At 50.9% G+C, this 26,928-nt stretch overlaps 1 protein-coding gene across 1 annotated transcript in view; it reads left to right on the top strand.

The window, feature by feature from the left end:
* The window catches only part of RAB26 (RAB26, member RAS oncogene family), a 233,785-nt gene that overhangs the window by 84,295 nt on the left and 122,562 nt on the right, over nucleotides 1-26,928 (top strand). The window lies entirely within an intron of this gene.

Raw genomic sequence — 26,928 nt, 5'->3', positions numbered from 1 at the left:
CCCCAAAGCCAGCATGTCCCTGACCTCTCTTTCAAGATCCTGGGCAGTTTTACCAGTGACCCGAAAACGGGAGCATCTTACAGGGGGATGTGAGCTGGTCTCCACCCGGTGGACAGTCAAATTAGTGTGTCCAGGCTGGTTGGAAAACAGCTGTCGGTATAGATGCAGCACCCCCCTGATCTCAGCGTGCTGGCCCGGGGTCAGTTGATCAGAGAGGGGAATCGCCTCCAGGGGGGAACCAGCTTTTGTCCCAGGGAATAGATCTACTAAGGGGTCATCTCCCTGCCCCTCCCAATGTCCACACACGGCCAACACCACATTCCCCCTGTCATAGTATGGTTTCATCATGTTCACATGGTACACCCGACGGTGATGTGCCCGGTTTGACAGCTCCACCACATAGTTTACCTCATTCAGTTGCTTGATAACCTTGAAGGGCCCTTCCCAGGTGGCCTGGAGTTTGTTTCTCCTCACGGGGATGAGAACCATCACCTGATCCCCGGTGGCGAAGGCACGGGCTCGTGCTGTGCGGTCATACCAGACCTTCTGCCTCCTCTGGGCTCGGGCCAGATTCTCCCTGGCCAGGCCCATGAGCTCGGCCAGTCTTTCCCGGAAGGTCAGGACATACTCCACCACTGACTCTCCCTCGGGAGCGGCCTTCCCCTCCCATTCGTCCCTCATCACGTCTAGGGGCCCCCTTACCCGCCTTCCATACAACAGTTCAAAAGGTGAAAACCCGGTAGATTCCTGCGGTACCTCCCTGTACGCGAACAGCAGGTGAGGTAAGTACTTGTCCCAATCCTGCGGGTGCTGGTTCATAAATGTTTTTAGCATCATCTTCAGCGTCCCTTTGAACCTTTCTACCAGCCCGTTGGACTGGGGGTGATATGCTGAGGCCCAGTTGTGCTGGACCCCACATTTCTGCCATAAGGACCGGAGCAGGGCCGACATGAAGTTGGACCCCTGGTCCGTTAAGACCTCCTTGGGGAACCCCACCCGGCTGAAAATTGTCAGCAGCGCATCTGCCACTGTGTCTGCTTCGATAGAGGACAAGGCCACCGCCTCGGGGTAGCGAGTGGCAAAATCCACCACCACCAGGATGTATTTCTTCCCTGACAGGGTCGTCTTGCTGAGGGGTCCCACTATGTCCATGGCCACCTTCTGGAAAGGTTCTTCTATGATGGGTAAAGGCCTCAAAGCCGCTTTCCCCTTGTCCCGGGCCTTCCCCACCCTCTGGCAGGGGTCACAGGATTGGCAGTACTGTCGGACATGGGTAAAGACCCCAGGCCAGTAAAAGTTCTGTAGCAGCCTCTGCCTGGTGCGCGGATTCCCTGGTGCCCTGCGAGAGGGATGTCATGGGCCAGGTACAGCAGCTTGTGACGAAACTTCTGGGGAACCACCAGCTGCCTCCTGATCCCCCATGACTCTACTTCCCCTGGGGGAGCCCATTCTCGGTACAGGAACCCCTTCTCCCACAGGAACCTCTCCTTGCAACCTCTCCTCATGGTCTGTACCGCACTAAGGTCAGCCCGGTCCCTGTGCTTCCGCAAGGAGGGATCTTTCTGCAACTCGGCCTGGAACTCAGCAGCTGGGACAGGGATGGGGACCGGTTCTCTCTTGCTGGCTGGGTCTGAGGCTGCAGCCTCTCTGAACCGTGCCCCTGGGCATTCCCCGCTCCCTGGGTTAGTGTCCTGCACCTCGGGTCGAGTACCTTCCCCGTTTTCGGGGTGCAGTGCCCTTCGCCGACTCTGACTACGAGTCACGACCAGGGCACTCTGGGTGTTACTAGGGCAGTCCTCGAGGTCCCCTCCCATTAACACGTCAGTGGACAAATATCGGTGTACCTTCACATCCTTGGGGCCCTCCTTAGCCCCCCATTTCAGGTGTACCCTTGCCACGGGCACCTTGAATGGGGTCCCGCCCACGCCCATCAGGGTTAGGTAGGTGTCGGGTACCATCCGATCTGAGGCCACCACCTCGGGCCGGGCCAGCGTCACCTCTGCGCCCGTGTCCCAGTACCCAGTGACCTTCCTCCCATCCACTTCCAGGGAAACAATGCACTCTTTCCGGAGGGGCAGCCCCGCGCCCACCCGGTAAACCAAAAACCCGGAACCGGGAGCATCCACAGGCGGTATGTTGCCAACCCCCCTTTCCTGGGAATGTAGCCCCTCCTCCGATTGGGTTTTTACCCAGTCCACCCTCTGCGGGTTGGGTCTGCTTGGTCTGTCCCTGAGCTTGGGGCACTGGGCCCATATGTGACCTCGTTGGCCACAGCGATAGCAACCCATGTCTCGTGGGTCCCCTTGAGTGGGTCGGAGGGACCTGCCGCTGGATGTTCCCCTTTTGGGGGGGTTCTCCATAGGCCCCCTTTGGGAGGTCCCATGATGACTCTCTCTCTGCGTTGAGGCAGGCCTGCTCCTTCGAGACTCCTCCCTGCCATCCCCTGCCCGACTGTCCACAAATTGGTCGGCCAGCTGGCCTGCGGGTTTTCCGGCTTCTGGTCCATCAACCACAGCCTCAGGTCGGACGGGCACTGCTCATACAGGTGCTCCAGTATGAATAGGTCAAGCAGGTCCTCTTTAGTTTGGGCCCCAGCTGTCCACTTGCGGGTATACCCCTGCGCCCGGTTGACCAGTTGTAGGTATGTGACCTCACGGGTTTTACGCTGGCTCCGGAACTTTTTCCGGTACATCTCAGGAGTCAGCCCAAACTCGCGGAGCAGGGCCTGTTTGAACAGTTCGTAGTCCCCTGCCTCCGCCCCTTTCAGTCGGCTGTACACCTCCACGGCTGTGGAGTCCAGTAAGGGGGTGAGAACTGCGATCCTGTCTGCAGGGTCAACCCTGTGCAGCTCGCAGGCATTCTCAAAGGCCGTCAGGAAGGTATCTATGTCCTCCCCCTCCTTACGCCGGGGCAGCAAGTGCTTATCAAAGCTCTTTGTAGGCTTCAAGTATCAGAGGGTAGCCGTGTTAGTCTGGATCTGTAAAAGCAGCAAAGAATCCTGTGGCACCTTATAGACTAACAGACGTTTTGGAGCATGAGCTTTCGTGGGTGAATACCCACTTCCTCAGATGCATGTAAGCTCATGCTCCAAAACGTCTGTTAGTCTATAAGGTGCCACAGGATTCTTTGCTGCTTTGTAGGCTTGGGTCCCCCCTCACTCACCGCAGCCGGGGCCTCACTTCTCCTCAGCCGGGCCAGGTCCAGCTCATGTTTACGCTGTTTCTCCTTCTCCTCCAGCTCTTGCCTCTTTAACTCGAGCTCCTCCCGTCTCAGCTCCCTTTCATATTCCAGCCGCGTCCGCTCCACGGATGCCGAGCGTTACCGGGAGGATCCCCTGCTGGGGGGTGAGCTTCGCCGTGAGGCTCCCCTGCTGGCCGGGGGTGTCACGGTGCCCTCGGTATACACTGGGCTCCTCCCCGCCCTTCCCCTACGCCTAGGAAGGGGGGGTCTCGGGAAGCCCTCGTCCGCCGGCTGATCACTCCCAGCGGGGACAGACACTGGTGCCTGCGCTGTATCTGCCCGGCTGCTTCCCTCAGAGACAGGGCTCCGTTCATTCACGTGGTCTCCCTGCTGCAGCTGGGCAATCAGCTGGTCCTTGGTGCGTCTCCCCGGGCGCAGCCCCCTCTGCTTGCACAGCTCCAGCAGGTCGCACTTGCGCCGCTTGGCATACATCTTCCTGCTGGCCACTCACAGGCCGGGGTGCTCGCCGCTCCCCATGGTTTCCAGGGGGACCCCTAGTGCACCAGCCCTTCTTGAGGTCACCACCTCTCTGCCAGGGTCGAGCTGCAGACTCATCCACCCCTGGGACCGCTCGCTGCCATCCCCCGAGGGACCCTGTTACTGCAAAGTCCTTCTCACTGGGCACACACTCCCAGGGGTTAACCACCCCTTCGTTTTACTGCTCCCCAGTCACTTACTGCAGGAAGCGCCGTCCACGGGGTGCAGTATCTCCCACCGCTGCCACCAGTTGTCATGGAGTGTGGGGGAGTCCGGCCCTGCACCCCTCTTCCTGGGACCCACAGTGACTCTCGGCCAGCCAGTAAAACAGAAGGTTTATTGGACAACAGGAACACAGGTTACAGCAGGGCTTGCAGGCACAGTCAGGACCCCTCCACCGAGTCCTTCTGGGCTTTCAGGGTGCTTGGATCCTAGCTAGGATACCCTGAATTCCGCCCATCCAGCCCCAAGCCCAAACTCAAACTGCTCCCCTCCTGCCACTCCCTTCCTTTGTCCCCTTCTCGGGCAAAGGTGTTGACCTTTCCCCTCCCTTACCTAGCTCAGGCTACAGGCCCTGGCATCGTTCATCCCCTAAAGTCCTCCCCTGCTCTCCCACTCCCCACACAGACACAGCGGTGAGAGCAGAGGAGAGCAGATGAATAAGCCGCTTGCTTTCCTTGCTTCATGTTTGGCTGGACGTTTGCATACGATGACGTGCTGACAGTCAGAGGTCATTTGTGTAATGGTAGTGTCTATGGGCCCCACTTGGTATCGGGCACCCCCAGTGCTGGGTGAGTGACATGCAATCACTAAGAGCTCAGTCTAAATAGACAAGCAGGCAAAGGGTGAGAGAGGAAAGGTCTCCGCAGGTGGGCAGAGTTAAGGGTAGAACCCAGGCCTTGAGTCTAGTTCAGTCTTCTCTCTACTAGACCATGCTGCCTCCCCAAGGTCAGATATTACGAGACAGCTGGGAAAGCTTTGCGGATGAAATGCAAGCGATGACTGGACCCAGGTCAGAGAGCATGGGATGGAAATCTAGAGAGAGGATGAAAATGTCGCCCACTGTGTGTCACCAGGGATGGATCCTTTAGCTTGCAGCGGGCCGTGTTTCAGGTTGCAGCGACACAAGCCTGTGGAACTGCCTGTGCGGTGACTCTGGTTTCAGGCGTTAGCCCTCTTGAGAGTCTAGGGAGTGAGGAGGGATTGGAGGTGTGAACTGAGGCTGACTCTGGTCAGCATGTTTATTCTGCTCCTCTGACTGTGAGCAAAGCCCTAGGTTTGGGATGTGGCAGGTTCTGTTCTAGCCACAACATCATATCCTCTGTCCAGCTAGGGTTGCCAGGTGTCCGGTTTTCGACAGAACGCCTGGTCGAAAAGGGACCCTGGTGGCTCCGGTCAGCACCGCTGACCAGGCCATTAGAAGTCTGGTCGGCAGTGCAGCGGGAGCCCAAGGCTAAGGCAGGCTCCCTGCAGCTCCTGGAAGTGGCTGCCAGGTCCCTGCGGCCCTGTGGTGCATGGGGAGCCAGAGAGGCTCCGCGCACTGCCCCTGCCCTAGTGCTGGCTCTGCAGCTTCCATTGGCTGGGAGCTGCGACCAATAGGAGCTGTGGGGGTGGCCCCTGCAGTTGTGAGGGCAGCGTGCGGAGCCTCCCTGGCCACTCATGCGCCTAGGGACTGCAGGGACTTTGCGGCCACTTCCGGGAGCTTCAGTAAGGGCTGCTGGGACCCCGCAGCCCTGCCCCAGTCCAGAGTCTCCTCCTGCACCCCAACTTCCTCCTCATCCCCACCCCCACCCCAGAGCCCACACCCCCAGTTGGAGCCTTTATTCCCCACCCCCGCACCCCTGCCCAGAGTCCCCTCATACACCCCAAACCCTTCATCACTGACCCTACCCCAGAGCCCATACTCCCTGCCACACTCCAGAGCCCCCTCTTGCACCCCAAATCCCTCCATGAGTCCACACCCTGCCCACAACCCAACCCCCTGCCCCAGCCCGGTGAAAGTGAGTGAGGATCGGGGAGAGTGAGTGACAGAGGGAGGGGGGATGGAGCGAGCAGGGGGTGGGGCCTCAGAGAAGGGGTGGGGCAGGGGTGTTCGGTTTTGTGTGATTAGAAAGTTGGCAGCCCTATAACCAGCGTTTGCCGGGCTATGCTACAATTCGTTGGCAGGGAGGTACTATGACTTCTGGGCACAGATCGGTGGCCGCTCTGCGCAGACAGGCCGGCTGCAGGCAGGGGATAACCTCGAAGGGGACCATATGTTCATGCCGAGTTGTTGTCACACTCTCCGAGCTGTACAAGCTTGCCAAGTTTCCACATAGATGCTATAAATAATTCAGCATTGGAGGATTAGACAAAAAAACCCTGTCAGTTTCCTATTTTAATGATACATATTTAATGTCTGACATTTTGGCCATTTTCTACCTTGCTTTGTTCCTCTCCCTCTCTTTCTGCCCCTCCCTGTGTGTCTTGCATATTTCAGTCCCTTTTTACACCTAGTATTTACTAATTGCAGATGGCAAGTCTAGCACATTCAGATCTGCCAATCCCTGACCAGACTGTGAATCAGCACCTATTGCGCAGTAATTCTTCTTTCCCTTATGCGGTGGGGCGGGACACGAAAGGGACTGAATGGATTCAAGGCACTGGAAGTGGGATACCCAGCCACTGATTTCCCCCCACCCCCAGCACGGTTACTAGTTTTAACAGAAAATGTCTTTGAGGCTATTTGAGCTTTCTTCACATCTCCCCATCATTCGGTGGCCTCTGTGGAACGAGTTGGTGCACGCGTTCTGCTGAAACGGATGACCGTGTTGTGACTAAACCCCCTCGCAGTTGGCATGCTCGAGCAGAAAGGCCAAATGCTGGGACAGATGCACAAATGGAGTTTTACAGGCCAGATCCTCACGACTGTTAATTGGTGCATCTCAACTGTAGTCAGTGGAGCTCTGCTCCCTTACTCCAGTTAATGATCTGGCCCTGTGTGGCTCATTTGTTCCCAATGTAGAGCTCCAGCTCACATGAGTCAATCCCCAAATTTACACATTCTAGATAACATCATCTGTGCTACAAAGCAGGCCTGGTGCCCTGCCAATCAGAAAGGATTTGGCAGCCCGCCTGGCTTAGCGTAGCCTTTTCCTTCCAAAAGAGAATGGAGTGTTTTTCTATGTGATGGAACAGTTTGTGCTAGATAACTGAAAGACAGGTATTACACTAAGAATCAATACTGCGTGTGGGACTCTTTTCTAAATGAGGTTTGCAGTACCCTGGGGCTCTCAGCATAAATGGATTTTGGGTCATTAATTAAAGAGAGCGCTGAGCAAACTGTACACCTGTGTCAGGAAGGAAATGGGCACATTCCTCTGTCTTTATTTTGCCTTCCTGATCAGGCATTCCTGTAATCATTCTGCAAACCCGCAATCTCGAGAGGAGCACGGCATGATGCAAACCCTGCTCACCTCCTGCTTAATAAACTTGTACAACACTTTTAAGATGACCCTGGAGGGGCCTACTGCATACGATCTAATGTCCTGGGAATGATTTCTCAGTGAAAGGCCCCTTGTATTTTCCAGGGATCCATTTGTCTGACTGGGGTACATCGACAGTTGGAGGAGGTTGTTGTTATTTATTTAATGTTTCTTTCATCTGAGGTAGTTCTTGGCTAATATTTTTGTACTCTCTGAGGCAGGCCAGACTTACCCAAATCCCTTTGAAACTTCAGCTCAACATGCCAAATTGGGGGGAAAGGTCACATGGGATTTATTTTTTCCTTGTAACAAGTATTAAAGAGGCGTTGGGGTTAGTGAAGGGGTTTGTGATTCTGCTTATTATACAGCTCCAATCAGGATGAAAGGACATAGCCATTGCAAGAGTCCAGAGTAGCAAACTCCTCACCTTCTGCTCTTTCCTCCCTCTGGTTTTCTCTGGCCTCAGAGTTGGTGGATCAAATTGAAGTCAATAGGAATTTTGCCATTGACTTGATTTGGTGTAGGACTTCATCAGCATGGGGAGCACAGATAGGCAGATACTGAATGTGTGTTAAATTGTTCCCCAAGTTACTGGGAGCATGGAGACTCCATAATGAAGTCAGTAATTGTGCTGCAAGCTTTACTGGCTGTCTCCTCTGCATGGGTATCCACACTGTGCTTTCTGAACTCCCCAAACTCTGTCCCAGCATGCACTCGGGTCACCAGGATGGATTCTTCACAGGGCAGGTTCTTCAACTGGTTGTTCCCAAATGCTGGTTAGGAACCTGGAGGGGGTGTTAGATGTCACACAGCAGCTCAAAGAGGGGCCTCTGAAGAGGGAGACACTATTTCAGGATCATTCAACCCAGGACAAAGTTATTGAGGGAAAGTCCAGATACAGAAGCTAGAATAGCCAGGTGGGTAGTAGACTACACCTAGCAAAGACAGAGTGGTGGTCAATGCGTAGAGAAAACTTATTGATTTAGTCCTCAGTGGAGCACAGGATCTGGTGCAAGAGGTGGATAGAGCTCAACCACTTGGCTATAGCGACCATAATGTAATTAAACTTAACATCCTTGTAGGGGGGAAAATACCAAAGAAACCCACCACAGGAGCATTTAACTTCAAAAAGGGGAACTACACAATAATGAGGAGGCCAGTTAAATGGAAATTAAAAAGAACAGTCACACGAGTGATGTGTCTGCAAACTGCATGGAAACATCTTAAAAGCACTATAAGAGAAGCTCAAATTAAATGTATACCCCAAATAAAAAAAAATACCCTCAGAGGACACCCACCTCCAAAAAGGTCCCCTGGCTAAATTGCAGAGTAAAAGGCATTTACAGGTAAAAAGGCATCTGTTAAAAATGGGAAGTTAGATCCTACTGTGGGAAATAGAAAGGAGCATAAACTCCGACCAGGCCAAAAAAGAATCTAAAGAACAACTAGCTTAAGGGATAAAAACAGCAAAAAAAAAAAAAAAAAAAGACACTCCCCAGCCCCCCCCCTGCTTTTTTAAGTACATCAGAAGGAGGAGGGCCTCATCAATCTGTTAGAATTCTTTCAGGGTGTCAACAAACAGGTGGACAAGAGTGATCCAGTGGATATAGTGTACTTGGACTTTCAGAAAACCTTTGACAAGGTCCCACACCAATGGTTCTTAAGCACAGTAAACAGTCATGGGGTAAGAGGGAACATCCTCTCATGGATTGGTAGCTGGTTAAGAGATAGGAAGGGTAGGAATAAATGGTCAGTTTCTGAAAACTTTATTTTCAGAATGGAGAGAGGTAAATGTTGGTGTCTCCTTGAGGGTCTGTAGTGAGACCAGTCCTATTCAACATATTCATACATGGGAAATTTAAACCTGGAAAAAGGGGTAAACAGTGAGGTGGCAAAGTTTGCAGATGATACAAAATTACTCAGTATAGTTAAGTCCAACGCGGACTGTGAAGAGTTACAAAGGGATCTCACAAGACTGGTGACTGGAGAAGAGAATGGCAGATGAAATTCAATGTTGATAAATGCAAAGTAATGCACACTGGAAACCATAATCCCAACTATGCATATAGAACGTTGGGGTCTAAATTAGCTGTTGCCACTCAAGAAAGAGATCTTGGAATCATCATATATAATTCTCTGAAAACATCTGTTCAGTGTGAAGCAGCAGTCGAAAAAAAAAAGGCCAACAGTGTTGGGAACCATTAGGAAAGGGATGGATACTAAGACAGAAAATATCATAAAGATACTATATTGAGCCATGGTACGCCCACATGTGGAAAGCTGTGTGCAGTTCTGGTTCCCCCATCCCAGAGAAGATGTATTGGAAGTGGAAAAGGTGCAGAGAAGGGCAATAAAAATGATGAGGGGCATGGAACCACCTCCGTATGAGGAGAGATTAAAAAGACTGGGACTGTGCAGTTTAGAAAAGAGATGACTAACGGAGGGTAAGATGGGGGTCTATAAAATCATAGATGGTGAGCAGAAGTGACTAGGAAAAAGTTACTGACTCCCACTTAACACAAGAACCTGGGGACACCCCATGAAATTAACAGGCAGCAGGTTTAAACAAACATCAGGGAGTACTTCTTCACACAATGCGCCGCCAATCTGCAGAACTCATTGTCAGGGGATGTTGTGAAGGTCAAAAGTATAACTGGGTTCAAAAGAGAATTAGATAAGTTCATGGAGGATCACTCGAAAATGCCCTGTTCTGTTCATTCTCTCTGGGGCACCTGGCATTGGCCACTGTCGGCAGACAGGATACTGGGCTAGCTGGACCACTGATCTGACCCAGTGTGGCTGTTCTTATGTCCTAAGACCACATTAGGACCCTGGCAGAGAGAAGTCATACACATTGCTGCTATTATGGCTCCCTGCATTTCTAGTAGAAAATTCTATGTTCTCTGGTTTTTTGCTCTGCTATAAAAATGTGCCCCCTGCTGAAACCCAGCCAAATGAGGATCTCAGCCAGGAAGTGAACACTCTCTTCACTTGATTTTTCTCCACAGTGTTGAAAATAATGTGGTTGGCTATTGTATTGCTTTTATTTTAGGGAGTAATGCTCAGAGGACAATGCTGTGTGCTGAGGTAGCAAGGGGGAGGGGGCTTGGGGCAATATTACGTACAACTTCCTTTCACTCCTTTTCTCGGTGAGGACTTTTCTGAAAGTTAAGGGCTATTGTCTGTAAAACCCTGATAAACAGGTGCTAACAGTGTCCAGTCAACTTCAAAGAGAGAGCACCATACTGTTTCCTAGCCAAACATACATTTAATGCACACAGAAAACATAAATAGTATAAAACCTTGTAAATAGTATTTGGAATCCTGTGAGTAGCTTTGAAACAAAAGGTGTTAGGCAGTAAATCTACTGGTTTCTTTGTACAGATTTCCCCATTTTGTTGCTGTTTTGAAGATCTAGTTCCAACGTAACAGTCTATAACTCTCCATTTTAGTGCACACATCCAAACGTGTTCCCTTCAGATCATCTCGGAAATGATCTCAGTCTTGATAGCATGGCCACACTATGTAGCGTGTCTCCATCCTCGGCACCTGAGACGAATGGCAGTATCTCAGAGCTTTCAAACAGTCTGCGCCCTGTCAGAGAACAGAGAGTCTCCCCAGCTAGCAGCAGGGAGCCCTTGCCTGCAGAGTGGACTGCTCCTCTTGGCTGCTGGTGAAACAGCAGTCGGTAGCCTGTATGCACCCTGGGACAGGAGTTGGGATCCATTCCCTGCTTCCCTAAAAGGCTCTTGCTCTACAGGGCTTTGTCTTCTCCCAATAAGCCCAGCTGTCAGGCAAGAATTTATAAACTTTTGCTTTGCTGAGCTCTGCCTCAGTCCTCTCTCTAACCAACCGAATCCCAGTGTAAAGCAACTAATTGTTAATTCTTTAACCTCCCAGCTCTCTTGCAATGGATGAGATGTTATCCTAACTGAGAAATAGCACCAACCTGTGTCTGACATGATAGAGGGATTGGGACTCCGCCTTCATAGCACACCCATCTTATGGCCTTGCCTTAATCAGCAGCTAAGTGCACTGCTGTCTTTAACTCCTGCACTTATAACTGTTCCCCCCTCCGCACGTTCGCGCTCTGATTGGCTTAGCTCTTGGAGGGTGGCTGAGTGTGTGACCTGCCAGGTGGATTGCCCACAATAAAAACTTCCCATACAGCTTCAGACTCTATTTCTGAATGTTTTTAGGGCCTTCTCTGTGAGCTGCCCTGCCTTCCACATGTGTGCAGAGCCAGAGTATCCCCCTGGAGCCCATGTCTCCTCTCCGGCGTTCTCGCCCTTTTGGGGGCCAGATAAAGTCAACTGCAGCAGTATAAACCAGGTAGGTTACGTGGACCTAACAGAGCAGGGTTTGCTTTTAGGAGCTGGAATTTGGCAGGCAGATTGGCTTGCCTCTGGGTCGAACCGACTTCCTTTTGGTATTTAAATGAAATTAGGCAGGATATTGAGGTGTGAACATCAGCACGCTATGAGGGGGAGAGGGAGGGTATGTGTAATGGAAAACTTGTTCAGGATTTTTAGCGAGCAGGTTTTGTGAAGAATCCTCTCTTTTGGGGGTGTGCCAGATGACCCAATAGCCCATTCTGGTATTAACTTAAAAGAAGCCATTTTAGGGGCGCTCCCATGTCAGCACTTTGTGTGCACTTCCGTGGTAAGTTTCTCTCTGAAACAGTCTAACAGGAGATGCACAATAGAAAATATCCCACTTCTCCTGTGCAATCTGCCTTCTGTCAACACTAGGTGAAAAGGTGCAGCAGCAAACAGCCTTCAGAAGGGCCACTAATACAAATGTGGTTTAGATACCTAGCGAGATGGGATGTCTTGTTCTTTATGGGATCTCCCAGTGCAGGCAGGTGCTGTCACAAGCATTTTACTGGCTCCGACTGTATTGGTTGGTACCTGTGCCTGGGGCGAGGCCTTCAGCTCAGCTTGATATGGTGTTAACACTGTTTAATATTTATAGAACCGTAGCTTACAGAGCCCCGATCAGGATTGGGATCCTTGTGTGCTAGGAACTGGACCAAGACCTAGAAGGATCCTCCCCCAAGAGTTGAGTGGTTTCTCCAGGAAGCCACACACGTTGCAGCTGACTCCAGGAGTGAACCCTGCCCAGCGTGAGGGTTCCTCCAATGCAGACTTGCCTGCTGCAAACTAGTGGTAAAGGTTTTTCACTTTGTCATCTCCTCCAAGGACTCTGTGATCAGAGAAGCAACCTGCCCCTCGCTTCCCTGTGCTCTAATCCATGTGCATGTGAAATACCAACAAATGAAACATGCGGGTTACAGGAACTGCAGTGCTAACTCTCTGCAGGGTCGGAGCTGGGCTGCCCGACTCGAGCAAGGCTGGTCTATTACTCTTCCCTCCTCTCCCCCGCTGTAAACAATGGAACTTGCCTGAAGCATGGCTGCTAAAGTCCTCTGCATTTAATCTGTGCACCTCTGCCAATAACTCTGGCATACCGTGGCTGGGGTTGCTGCTATGTCCCCTTCCCTGGGGTGCACTGTGTACTTCTCTCTGTGGCTAATGAGGCTTTGCTGGCAGATGGTGCAGGGCTGGGGCCTGGCCTCCCTGTTCTGTCTGGGGAGGCGCAGACACTTAGCCCCTCTTTATGCAGTGGCTGGTTATAATCTCGCCTTTGAGTGTCGGAATCAGTTGTGGCTGCTTCCCTTTCAGAGAACAGGAGCAATCTTCCCATTCTATTTCTGCGCTCTCGGAGACAAACTGGCAATGGCAGACAAGCAAATTCATGTGTTCTTCTCCTGCGTTTCCTTTCTCAATTCAGGACCGTTTCAGGTCACCTGTGGCTGGAGGTCTGAGAGTCGGTGTTTCCAATGGGATTGCTCTGCCTGGGGGTTGACTCTCTCACTAGTGCTTATCTGCTCTCTGCAAAGTGAATGAGGCCGATGCTCGACATGCTGTTGTTTTCCACCTGGGTTGGTATTTGAAGACTTTTTCTTGTTTTTCTAGAAGAATTAGCAGTGTATCTTCCAGGGTTGTGAACGTGCTTGGGTGTCCCCCATGCATCCGCTCCACTAGTGCTATGGGACAGCAAAAACAGTCATTTTCTTGGTTTGGACATAAACTGTAGCAGTCCCTTCTTGATCGTGCTACATCAGTGACCGCAGAAGAGGGAAAGCATCTGTAAATTACAAATCATCTCCTGGCTTTTTACCTACAGTCAGTAACACCTGCTGTGCCTACAGGCAACTCAATGCAGTTGCTTAAAAATGGCTATTAGATCTTGCTCCTCCTGGATCACTGATTGCTTTAATTAGTTTCAGGTTAAATAAATTGTCTCCATATAAATGAATTAGTTTCAGCACATGCTATAAATCGCCCAAGCAGCCTGGTGCTGTCATGTGCTTTTTTAAGCTAGAGCATTAAAGCAAAATTAATCTTAACTGTTAGCTGAGCATGTGGCCCCTCCATTGACAGTCATGGGTTCTGCCCACTGGCGAGAAACGATTCACCCTTTGGAACACGGCCCGTTTGCCAATGTTCTCTTGCGTGTGCATGCGACGCTCCTGCTGATGGACATTAATATGAAAGGAGGGTACTTAGGATGCAGGCTCTTTGGGGCAAGGATTGTCTGTTCTATGAGCAACGCTTCGCACGCTAGAGTCTTGCTCCATGACTGGGGCTTCTAGGGGGCACCACGATACAAACCACGATGATGATGATTTACCCTTCTGCATTGCACAAGGATACTGCTTCTGTGTAGTTTTGCCTGCAAAACAGAACAGCCCCGCCCCACAAAAACGTCCAGATCTAGTCCACGCATAATGTTGCAGTAGTAGTGAGGTTTGCAGCCAGATAGAATATTGTCCCTGTGCCGTTACGTCTGGCAGAGGGAGCTATTGTTACTGGTCATTAGCTCAGCAGCTGCCCCACCCTCCTTAGCCTCTCTCACCTATGCTGTTCATGCACCTTTTCTTGTTTTCTCCTTCTGTGGGTCTTGCAAACGCACCCACATTTTCATTCATTACCAAGCTGCCAACACAGATGTAGGATACTCAAGGGCTTTAAATCAGAGTCATGAAATCTGGCATTTTCCCTGCTTCATCTGAAATAGATGCAGCAGCAGCAGCCATAACACCGCCCCCAACTTTTCGGCTGACTGCCCCAGTTCTCATGGACAAGACACTGCCATGCTAATGGCAGTAGCAGATGTACAGTGGTTGTGCTAACTTCCTTCTTCCCCTGCTGTCCTGGCTCTACTCTGACAGGGAAATCAATTATCCCCGGAAAAACTCTGGGTTTCTATTTGGTGTGTTTCCTTCTGTTCACTCTGTTCTGACGAGCCAGGAAATAATGGAGATGATTGAGGATCTTGCTCACAGCTCTTGAGCCTCCTTGTACCTCAGGCAGCCACGTCTCCCTTGAAGTCTCTCTTCTGATGCCATCCTCAAGAGGTAGGAGAAGGGGCAGGAGATGCCCAGCAGATGACAGCATTTCAGTGTCGGGGGGTGCCCAGCACCCTGGTGCTGCAAACTTTGGGTGCAACAGGCAGCCTGTGAAGAAGCTATGTCTGCAGACAGTTGCTGGGTAAATAGCACATGCATGGGGAGGTGGGATTAGAGCCCTTCTCCACACAGCTTTCTCGTTGTAGTTACAGAAGAATGCTGGTAGCTAGCATTCCTCGCTGGTGCTGTGTTCTCTCTGTGGGCCCCACCATCAGAGCGCACCATCGTCCGCTCATACACAGAAAAGAGGCGTTTGCGGCGTCCATGAGCTGTGGGTCTATTTCCCTCGTGTCCGCTTTTCAACCCTCCCCCACAAGACAGTGCACTTGGAAATGCTGGACTGCATGTTCACACCTGTGCTCTAAGCCAGCGGCTGCAGCAGCTCTCATTTTCAGACAATAGAAATGCCCGCGCGTCCGAATGCAAATGGAATTAAAATGGGGTGATGTAATGTGCACAGAAATCCGAAAATTTGATGCTGAGCTCCGACGTCTCGTGTAATTGGGAACGTCGTACACGTCTACTAAGGCATTAAAGTTAGCAACATATCCAGAAACAAAGAATACCACGTATGTGCAAGGGCACCGGGACGTCCTGACCCTGACTCATGAAGAACCTCAACCAGCTTATTGCATGAACATAACTTTTTTTCTTTTTTGCATTTGATGGAATTTAACTGCAAACAGCTTGGACAATGGCCACGCGGAAGGCTCAGGCCATAGAGTTACCTGGAACATAATGCTGAACATATGTTTGATTAAAGAGAGATGCTGGAGCAGTAATAAAGTTAACGAACAAGGCTTGGTATTCTGATTTAACTGGCAGTCTTCAGATTTGTTGTGAAGCCAGATTTGATTTTTTGTTGGCGCCTGAATGGGTTTTTCTTAGAAGCTTTTGATTTGTCAATTTAATTATGAGCCGAGTTAATCCATGTATCTGGTTTAATTCTTAAGGCTTTAATTAATGAGCTAATGTGTGAAAAGCTGTGAAGAGATCCAGAGCCATGAATTCTGGGTCTTCTGTGCCGTTGCTTCGTGCATCTTTCATTGGAGGCAGATTTGGTTACATAAAGAGTTAATCTACGTGTATCTGTCCCTCTAAAGCACCTGCTCCTGGGGTGTGTATGCAGGTAGCAGTGCTATATATTGCACTGAGTTTGGTTTATTGGTAATGTGAGTATTTTGTGGATTTGTAAAGTTAGATTAACCAATTAAAACCCTTAAAACTAAGTTTAGGAGACCAGCATTTAAAAATTGTCTGGCAGTTGTGATGGGAATTGGAGCCTCTCAGCACCAAAGGAATTGTTGGGTGCCTTCAGTAGAAGCTGGTTCCAAAGTACAGATCTTTGGGGTGAAGTGGGGACACACACAGGCTGCTGCCATGGGCTGAGGAAAAGGACCAGTTCCTGGCTGTGGCATGGTGGGCTGTACACTGCTGCTCCATTCTGGAGATGGTCTCTTCCCCACAACTTGCTAGGGGAATGGGATCTGCCTTTTTTTTTTTTTTTTAAACTAAGACTGCTTTCTGTACCGTGCCTCTGATTGTCCGGCAGGAGGAGCCAATTCCCTAGCGTGCCCCCATGCCCTGCAGTCTAAGTACAGAGCGCGCTCAGCAGGGATCCCCTCTGTCCATGCAGACATACACATAACTCCTTACCTAGTCTCTCTACATACATCTCACAATGGTATTAATGACCCTGGTTGTCATATGAGACCTCACATGACATTCACGTGACTTGGCATGACATTCTTTGGTAAACCGGTATGTACCTATCAGAGTCAGGACATTCCTGTAGCCCCCTGGCCAGCTGGCAGGGAGGGGTTCTTGGGTCACACACTGCCATAGTGTTTGCTGCCCAACGTTGTGTATGTTCTATCTCTTTCCCTATCTGTGTCTGTCTTGTCTATTTACATTGTAAGCTCCTTGGGTCAGGGACTCTCTGACTCTGTCTGTATAGCTGCTAGCACAAAGAGCCCCATTCCCAGTTGATCACTGGGAGTTACCCTGATACAAACAAAATTGATCATCCAAACTAGGCTGAAGTCCTGTTTCTGATTTGGGATGCCAGCCTGCCTGTTGTGCTGGGTGTACCATAATGTGTATCTCAGATACGGCGTCTCAGCTTGCATCATTGATCAAAGCAACTGTGTGCCTGAGGGCAGAAACTGACCCTGGAAACTGTGTGCATCCACCCTGAACAGGAACAGAGGCGTGTGCTGGTGTAAAAATGCATGGCACATGGCATTCTAGCAGGTTACTACGTCTGAGATTAGTCCCAGTGCACTAGTTGTGTATGGCCTGGTATCCTAAGAGGTTCCTTCATTTCGTTTCATGTAGGAATTCAATTTTAAAGTAAATGAAAATAACTTAGCACCATATGGAGTCCAGCATCTATTTCCCTCCACCCCCAACTCCCTAATCCATCTTGTTTCTTTCCAGTGCCACCACAGACGACGTTCAGTGGCCCATCTTTTCCCAGTGTGCTCTCTGCTTTGACATCACAGCGCTTCAAAGGAGCAGGATGGATGGGACTGCAAGTCCAGGGAGAGTTTTGTAAATCTAAAGGGGTCTTTTGATTATTCATCCCACAGCATAACAGCTCCACTGTGCAAAACACCAAAGTGTTTGGTGCCTTCAGTTGGGTAGAAATCTTCCCGAGTTGTTGCCCAAGCCTCTGTCTCACTCCTTAGAAATGCTGAGGCATTGCAGCAGAGCAGAGAATTCTGGGAGTGTTATTCCCACAATGCAAAATGGCCTCTCAAAAGGCATCCAGCAATTGTTTGGGGCTTCGTGCATCTGCGAGCCCCACGTCTAGGCTGCGTATCCATAGAGGAGGGGCAAGGAGGGACTGGATGGCTCCCACAAGTGTTCCTTGGCAAAGCCTCCTGTAAAAGGCAGCACCAGATCTTGACCCAAATATAAAAGCATGCAAACTCCTTACCCGCTCCAGTTGGCATGTGCAGATCATCTAGCGGCGGTTACGCTGACTTGCATGGAGCTACAAGCCCCAAAAGCAGTGGTGTTTCAAACAGGCTTGCAAAAAAAAAAAGGTTATAAAGAAATTCTACTGAATGGGGACTTCAGTTTCTCTGGTTGTGGCAGTTTGCATGAATAATAATTTTTTTTAAAAAAGGTCTTTGCATCTCTTCCCCAGCCTCAGCCGATTTGCATGAAGAGAATTCTGGGCCATGTTGTTGTCTCTGCTATTGATAGTCTGACCATGACTCTGTTTCTGGAAGATTGAAGCTGGCAGGATATGGGTGTGCTGGGAGATCTGCACGTTAATCGTAACCGAGTTGGAAACTCAGTTCAGGAGCTGTGTGTATCATCTCTGCAAACACAGTCATAGTGGCACCTGCAAAAACCTACTGATTAGATGTTAGACGCTTGGATGTTTTTTAAAAAGTCTCATTATGAAATACGTGTGTTCGACAAGATGTGTACATCTGCTTGCCATATTCCACACAAATGCTTGAGTAATGAGCAATTTCCTTTGCTAATTCTCACCTTTGCAAATTTCCTAAAATTCTGCTGTGTCCCATGAGCTTTGGAGAGCGAAAATGGCTTTAAGTAAACTAAGTGCTCCAAGGGTTGTTGCTACAGGGGTCCCAGGTGCTAATCACCACTTAGCAAGAGTGTACGGATTTGAATGGATTCCCAGGTGGGAAGAAATCCATGTTCACAAATAGGGAAATTGCATGTTTTCAAGTGTGTATGTGTAGTGTAATGGTAATTCCTTATCTTAATCATACAGAACAGGGCATGGCTTGGCTGAGCCGTCATCCAGGGGTCAGAGATGTGGAGTGGAGTTCTCCAGCGCTGCAGTGGCCGGAAGTGCTGCAAGTTGGTGAGGGGTCAGAGTTATGTGGCATACCAGTTCCTACCGCACACCAGCCCTACCCCGCCATGTGTAAACGTGATCACTGATCCTGAGGGATTAGGGCTTGGTAGGTGGCGACACTCGGGCTGGATTATATATACATGGTCTGGGATTTTCTTCCCAGGAGCCAGAGACTAAGATGCCCAGAAAGCACCCGGGGCTACGTTTTCAGAAGTGGCCCGTGATTTTAGGTGTCTTCATTCTGGGGTAGCCCACTTGGGACACACAAAGGGGACCTGATCTTCAGAAAGTGCTGAGCACTCACCTTCCAAATATCAGGCCCCTTTAAGGCATCTCAAATTGGGCAACCAAAAGCACTGGTCACTTTTTCAACTGCGGGGCCCTGGTCATCTTCCTTCCAACCATGTCTAATGTGAAGAACCTTAAAGTAGCATCTGAAAGTAGCCGTCTCTTTCCAGTGCCATCGAGTAACTGTCCAGTTTTGCCCCAGACGCTGGTCTGTGGCTTTGCAGTAACAGCTAGACCGGGTGCCAACCACAGCAGCAATGAAAACAACACGCTCCAGGATCGGGGTGGGGCTGATTTTTCTCTATTTCATAAACCTGCAGCAAGCTCTTCTGGGCTCTGTTTCTGTTCCACCCACAGTAATAACGGCTGCAACATTCCCAGCAGCTAGTACCCAGTAAATTACACTCCCCCCCCGCCCTGCCCCAAACCTACTTGTGCTAAAAGTTCTGCTTCATTTACCTCTGTTTTAGGGAGGCACCAGACCAGGGGTGGCCAGCCTGAGCCTGAGACGGAGCCAGAATTTACCAATGTACGTTGCCAAAGAGCCACAGTGATACGTCAGCCGGCTCCCCATCAGCACCCCCGCCCCACCAGCATCTCCCACCCACTGGCACTTCCCCTCCCTCCTTGGGCGTCCCAATCAGCTGTTTTGTGGCATGCAGGAGGATCTGGGGGGAGGAGGGGGAGTGAGGGCACGGCAGGCTCAGGGGAGGGGGTGGGAAGGGGTGGAGCTGGGGGCAGGGTCTGTGGCAGAGCCAGGGGTTGAGCAGTGAGCACCCCCAGGCACACTGGAAAGTTGGCACCTATAGCCCCAGCCCTGGAGTCGGTGCCTATACAAGGAACCGCATAGTAACTTTTGAAGAGCTGCATGTGGCTCTGGAACCAGAGGTTGGCCACCCCTGCACCAGATGATCAAGGGCTCAGTCCTGCAAAGGGAGCTGCAGGAATTCTCAGTGAATTCTGTCCCTTTGGATTCCTTTGCAGGACCTGACCTAGGGAGCACAGCCAAGTTTAACTGCCACCTGCCTTTTGTATTACCCGAACCTCCCAGCCCAGCCCTCTGAGCCTCCTGCTCAATCGTGCGAGGGAACCCTCCACCCCAGCTCATTGGTGAAGCCATTAAAATCAGATTGTGATACAATTTGTAACCATGCGGCTGTTTTAAAAGCTGCAGGTTGATAATACTGCCCCTAAATTTGGACCCAGTAATTTCATTTTTCTCTGTATCTGAGAGATTCTGATTTTAATTCTCCAAACACCATAAAATTGTTTAATGTATAAGGCACCTCATTCCCCCTATGAAGGTGCTCAGGCTACTGTATTATAATACATACTTAAAAAGTGGCAGAACTGAGGGTATAATGCAGGAGTTCTGATAGCCCAATTGCCCGTACTGATCACGAGATGACACTGCCCGGTTGTCTGTCCCACATACCAGTTTCAGAAGAGTGCGCGGCTCCCTTTGCATTGTGATCCATTTGTGGAAATGTCCTGGTGTCCCCTCAATAGAGCAGAGTCTTCACATCTTGCACAGAATCTCAGCTCAGACGCTCTGCAGATGTTCTGGGCTTTTTTCCCTTCTCCTAATTGGAAATACCCACTTACCAGAAGGGTTGCAAAAACAGATGCAACAAAAGGGTGTTTGGGGCTAGCTCCTGGCTTTTGCACAAGCTGGGGCATGGGCTCATGGTGGAGCCATGTTGCAGAGGGGATTGCTGGATTCTCTTCTGGGATCTCCAGAGAGGAGTGCAGTCTGCAAGCAGTGTAGAGTCAGCACCGGCTGGTGTGGAGCCTGAACGTATCCTCATTTTGGGGGGTTGGCATCTGCAGGGTGCTAGCGGAGGTCAGTGCTTGGATTGTGGAGGGGCACTTGCATCACGTCACTCTCTGCTGAGCAGGGCTGGCTGCCACTTTGGCATTTCAGAACTTTGACACCATTAAAGCTACATGGGCCAGTAGGATCCTCTCCACTGCCTTGGCTCGACTGGCTTCTGAATGGCACCAGGACAAGACTGTGCTCCATTGCTCCATGATGAGCTTTCTGGCCTGGCTTCTTCCATTCATGGCATGCCCTCGCACACGCCTGACTTCATCATAATGTCCATAAAATAAAGGGGCAAGAGTACCACAAATGACTCTTCCGGGGAAGGGGCACCTGGATAGGATTTTATTGTCAGGAAGTACTTAACAAAATATGCATTATTGACTTGCAGCTGCTGAGTCCAGCCTCTGACTGTGATTTCCCAGTAGTTCTAGCATGACCCTCTCCTCTAATTTCCACGTCCGTGCGGTCTCAGCACATGGGAATGGGATCTTGGTGAGTCATGGAAGCCCACAGTCATTTCACCCCACCCTGCGAGTGCTACGTCCTTGCCCTCCAGTCTCTCTTCTTGGCCAGGGGGTGTTGCTGCCTGCCCGCCCAGATTGACACAGGACCTGGCGTTTGCAGGATTGTGCTGTGTCCTGCTAGACCATCTGGAAGGAATCCGAGAACTCCCATGCAGCAGGCAGTCCTTGCAATTCCGTGTGCGCCGTGACACCGCGACGGGTCCTTGGGTCACTCTGAAGTGTCATGAAAGTCCATTTTTGCCCTGGGCTGCACTGGAACTGGTAGCGGTGAAAGGCTTTGTGTCCTGTTGCCACTCCCCCTTCTCTTGGTACACGACTGGCCCTCAGTTGAGAGCCTGAGTCACTCCGTGCTCCAGTCTGCTCTGAACTGGACCTGTTGCCCGAGAGTCCCATTGCCATCCTGTCCTGTTGCTGTTTATGTGGCAGAGGCCACACTGCTGTAGCCGGACCAGCTTGGTTCCGCCATTCAGTATCCTAGGAGACCGCCCAGTGTGAGGTCCCCCGGTGCCCAAGGCAATGGGGGAGGAGAAATAAGAGAGTACGCTATTCGCAGCAGTGAGAGGTGAAATAGTTAACAACGGGGGAAGGAGAGGGTGCCAGGAATGAAGGAAGAATGGAAGGGTGATGTGATTGCTGCAGAAACCATTTGCAAAGCTGCTTCAATTTTAGATGCAGCCTCTCCGGATTTCCATTCTGAAGTGTCATTTTGCCAATGTGAATGAGAATTCTCTCTGCAGAAGGGGCTCTGAGCTCCTCAGGAAATGTACAAGGAGGAGGGAGAGAAAAGAAGGTCTTATTAAGCGCTAAGTGATGAGGGATTGTGCCCGTGAAGTTGTTTGAAGGCAGATTAGATTAAAAAGCAGCTGCCTTGATAATGAAGCGGCATTAGCTCTCATGCCACATCAGTTACCAGGACCCCAAGCCCAGATTACTAGCCCACTCAACATAGAGATCGTAATGTCAGAACTAAGAGCAACGCCAGTTATAAAGGGCATGGAATAGTGCTTCCCTCGGCTCCAGACATGGTTGGCAGAGTCCATAGTCCCTGTGTGTCACGGAGTGTGGGGAGTCCAGTCCTGCACCCCTCTTCCTGGGACCCACAGTGACTCTCAGCCAGCCAGTAAAACAGAAGGTTTATTGGACAACAGGAACACAGGTTACAGCAGAGCTTGCAGGCACAGTCAGGACCCCTCCATCGAGTCCTTCTGGGCTTTCAGGGTGCTTGGATCCTAGCTAGGATACCCTGAATTCTGCCCATCCAGCCCCAAGCCCAAACTCAAACTGCTTCCCTCCTGCCACTCCCTTCCTTTGTCCCCTTCCCGGGCAAAGGTGTTGACCTTTCCCCTCCCTTACCTAGCTCAGGTTACAGGCTCCAGTATCGTCCATCCCCTAAAGTCCTCCCCTGCTCTCCCATTCCCCACACAGACAGCCCCTACTCCATCACACTGTGTGATCCCAGCCGGGGCACAATTCTGGATCCAGGGCCTACAGAAACGGAGCTGCGCTGTTGGAATGGGAAACCCAGAAACCTAAAGTGCTGGGCTGTAATCCTGGCCCCCCTGATGTCAATGGCAAAGCTCCCATTGACTTCCCCCTCCCGCTTCTGATGTAGCAAATAAAAGAAACCAGCACGTGGTGGGGGGGGGGTGAGGTGCCCCAGCTGTGACCAATGCTGGGAAAGGGACGGGCTCCCGGAAGGGCCGGTTGCTGGGTGGACCTCCCAGCAGAGGTGTGGAGGACAGAGAGGGAGAGGAAAGTGTCCCTTTGCCGGAGCTGAGTCTGCACAGAGAGGCCCCTGAAGGTGACAGCCGATTAGCAATGCGGTGCCTAATCTAGCATTGCTAAAAAGCAAAGTCACACCGTATGCAGGCTGACTGGTCTCCCCTTACCGAAAACACCAGCTGTGGTATTGTACAGTAAGAGCGCACAGACCTGGGCTCTTGTCCAGCGCTGGAGAGCGCTCTGGTATTTTTCCTTATAAGGGTGAAGACAGACTCCCCTGGCAGTGCATTTGCACACCAAGACAAGCTACACTGAACTCAGAACTCCTGTGTGCCTCATGTAACCACTCTCAAGCCGGACTGACCTCGCAGGGGTGCCCGACGTGGAGGTCTGATTGCAGCAGTGGGTGCGAGGCGGCCCAGCCATCCCCACAGTGGGAGAGCGTTCAGAGCCCATGGTGCAGTTTGGTTGAGGCTCAGGAGGATTTGTCCCCGTGTGCAGGGGAAGGTGCTAAGAGTGCTTGCAGTAGGTGGTGGTTCTTGTGCAGTTTGGCCCATGGGAGAAGTGTGCGCCCTATGTGGCTCTTCCTGTGTGTTTTGCAGAGCAGACGTTACCTAGGACAATGCACAGCTCTGCCCTGTGCATTTCCTTCCCCAGTGATGCCGTCACACAGATGATGCCTCTGGTTATTGCACCCAAATACTATTCCATGGCTTGAGACCCTTCAGTGCCTTAGCTGTCAGGCAGGTGAGGCCACAGCACCCAGCTTTGAGAACCGTCATCTCCCGCAGGTAGCAGTGCAAGGTCCATCCCCAGAGTCACTCTGAAGCTGACCTAGGCAAAGCACTGGAGGGACCACTCCTGCACTGGCCAGGAAGCTGGGCTGCTGTGAATGATCTGCTAGGATTCCCCTTTGTCATTTTGGTTTCAGTGGAGAATCTTTTATCCTGCTGGCTGGGCAATGAGACTGGTAATTCACTGGCCTTGCAGAGGGTGGAGAGAAGTCTTTGTCGCTTTTCTCATGTTGCTCCAGACTCCAATACAAAGGGCCCCAGTATATGACAAGTGCAGACTTCTATCATCTCCTCCAAAGGCAGGTTAACGTTTCCTCCCGGTGGCACATGGATATCAATCTCTCCAGAGCTCATCTATGATCTAGAGTCCCATTAGCTCTAGAGCAGGGCAGACTGGGGTCTGGATTTGGGCTGAAACTTCTGGTCAGACCCGGCAATCTACAGAAGCATAGTCATTAGGGTAGAGCACAGAGCAGATGGCCCTAGGAACATGGAGATGCTTCTAGGGGAACTGAGATGTCAAAGGGACAGAGGGAAAAACAGGAATCCAGCCCTGCTTACCCCAGGGCAGAGCTCACCATAGTGAAAACCATAGGCAGGCAGGCAGTAAGGATTCACTCTTTGGAAACATCCCCGCTGAGTGCACACCTTGGCAAGGGGCGTCTGGTGTGGTGATAACCTGGGTGTGACGAACTGGGAATGTTCATAATATTTTCTCTGAATACTGTGTTGGTGCCTCACTGTACCCTAGACAGTTCTTAAGTATCTGGCAGAGCAAAGGGGCAGTGCACCTAAATGCCTGGCACTCTGTCTCCTAGCAACTGATGGCCTGGGCCCCTTCTCTGCAAAGGTGCCAGCTGAAGGTGTTGGAGACAAAGGGATCAGGTGACCTCCTGGCCCGGGAAAGGGGCTGAGGAGAGAGGAGGGGCGGGGAGGGGTGGTTAGTCTGGAGCTGGCTGGGGTCAAGGGTGGAGGGCAGACCTGGGGGTCTGGCTCACTGCCCCCCAGAATGGACCCGGCCGAGGGGTCCGGTTCGCTGTATCTACAAGCTCTGTTTTAGACCCTGTTCCTGTCATCGAATAAACCTCTGTTTTACTGGCTGGCTGAGAGTCACATCTGACTGCAAAGTGGGGGTGCAGGACCCGGTGGCTTCCCCAGGACCCCGCCTGGGTGGGCTCGCTGTGGGAAGCGCACGGAGGGGCAGAGGATGCTGAATGCTCCAAGGAGAGACCCAGGAGGTGAAGCCGTGTGAGCTTCTTGCCCTGAACAAGTCTGCTCCAAGGGAGAGGAGGTTCCCCAAAGTCCTGACTGGCTTGGTGGGGAGCAGTTCCAGAGCATCGCCCGGGGACTCCGTGACACTGGGCAAATCAAAGAAAGCTAGAGTCTGACAGAGGTGCCAATCAGGTCTGCAGGGAACACTTGCCTGGAGGGAAGGTCCATTGTCTGGTATGCTGCCAGGCATATTTTCCTTCTTCCCTGTAATTACATGGGTCATGCCGCTCTGAATGACTCTTTGCAGTGTGACAGATGACGTTTTATGCAGGCGGCTTATTATTTCTTTGGCTTTCGTATGATTTTTTTCCCCTGGTTCTCAATTAGTCTTGTTTTTCTACAGCGCATGTGGCAATGGTCTCTGATTTGAGAGCATCACAAAAATGTCTCCTTCAATCTCTAGGGGTAGGCAGTGAGGAAAGGTGGCCTGATGCCTGTGTCGCTTGGGATTCTCAGGCCAGAAGGCTGTGGTTGGGAAATTTGGTTATGTGATTTTAACCTGATTCAGGTAAGCTAATTTCAGATCCCATGGGGACATTCTTAAATTGATGTAACCCTGGTTTATGTTGTTTTAGTTTGCTTTGGCAAATTTCCAGAGCTCTAACCAGTTTGAAAGAGATCTAAGCACATCCGTGAGGGGCTTACACTTGTTGAACAAAATCAGTTCTTAAACCAGTTTTAGTTTAACTGGTGCAATTCCAGTGTGCAGGCAAGGCCTTAAAGGGCCTTTCCCAGAAGGTGCTTCACTGAGCCACCGGTGTGGTCTAGTGGTTGGGGCCCTGGACTGGACCTCAGGAAATCTGGGTTCTGTTTCTCACTCTGTCATGATATTCTATGATCTATGAAGCATCTGTGCGACCCTGGCAAGTGACTCCCCCTCTCCTGGCCTCCATTTCCTGCCCTGCCTGTGGGCTTATCCATAAACTACATAACACACTAGTGGGTGGCTCCATAATTTTGCATGTTGGTTTCAGCGTTCCAAGGGGGCAGGTGGATCTTGAAAATCGTCAAAAAATGTGTGACGTAATGTGTGGACAGCCCCTTTTGTCTGTCTTGTCTATTGAGCCTGGAAGCTGTTCAGGGCAGGGGCTGTCTCTTACTATGCGTGTGCCCAGCACATAGTGCAGTGAGACCCTGATCTCTGTTAGGGGCTCTTGGCTGATACAAGTAATAATAACCGCGGGCCACAGTTCTAATACTGCCTAGGAACGGCTGGTAACTGGAATGAGGACACAGTCTGTGGGGCGTAGGATGGTGGGCTCAGTCTGGTGCCTGTTGCTGCCACATGGCGAGTAAACCCAGGGAGACCACGGTAAAATAAGAGTCTGCAAATATTAGTCCTAAAACACCAATATACTTAACACTGAAAGCCCAGAGGGTCTAATTTTTCATGTCATGGTCCAGTGGCAATAGGATCACGTGCTGCTCATTGTTCTTTAGGATTATAATTAGGTTTCAGTAATTTTTTTCTCTGTGCAATGTAGGTCAGTGGTAATTAGCGTAAATCCCATTGCTCCTCGCTTCCCTTTTAACTAAGCATCTCTGGAAGACAAATGCTGCAAAAGATATGATGCCACCCTTGTAACTCCCATTTCCTGATCGTGGACAGATGCTTTCCCATTGGTCTCTGCTGGACGTGTCTGTCCTGTTTGTCCCGCTGAGACAGACAGGAATGCACTACGTTCTGCTGAGCCGGGTCTCTCATTGGGGAATTAAATGTTCAAGCAGTCGAAGCCTGTATCTGGAGAGCAGTTTTTGTTCAGCCATCTTGTGAACTGTAATATTCTTATTTTTTATTAATTTTTGCAGGCCATTACATCTGCCTATTAGCTCAGTTAAGTGAGATAAATTGCATTGTCTCCTTCTCCCCTGAAGCTCGTTGGCTTATGTGACGCTAGAATATCCACTTTTTGAGAGCAAACAGGTGCACAGTTCTGCAATCCCAGACTTTTTCTTTACAAATCTAGGCTTGCTCCTTGGGCTGCAATTCTCCCCCTTCCAGGGGGC

Source organism: Gopherus flavomarginatus, chromosome 9, assembly GCF_025201925.1.
Source record: "Gopherus flavomarginatus isolate rGopFla2 chromosome 9, rGopFla2.mat.asm, whole genome shotgun sequence".
Taxonomy (NCBI): Eukaryota; Metazoa; Chordata; order Testudines; family Testudinidae; genus Gopherus; species Gopherus flavomarginatus.
The sequence above is the reverse complement of the archived record's forward strand: the minus strand, read 5'-3'. Positions and strand labels throughout refer to the sequence as shown.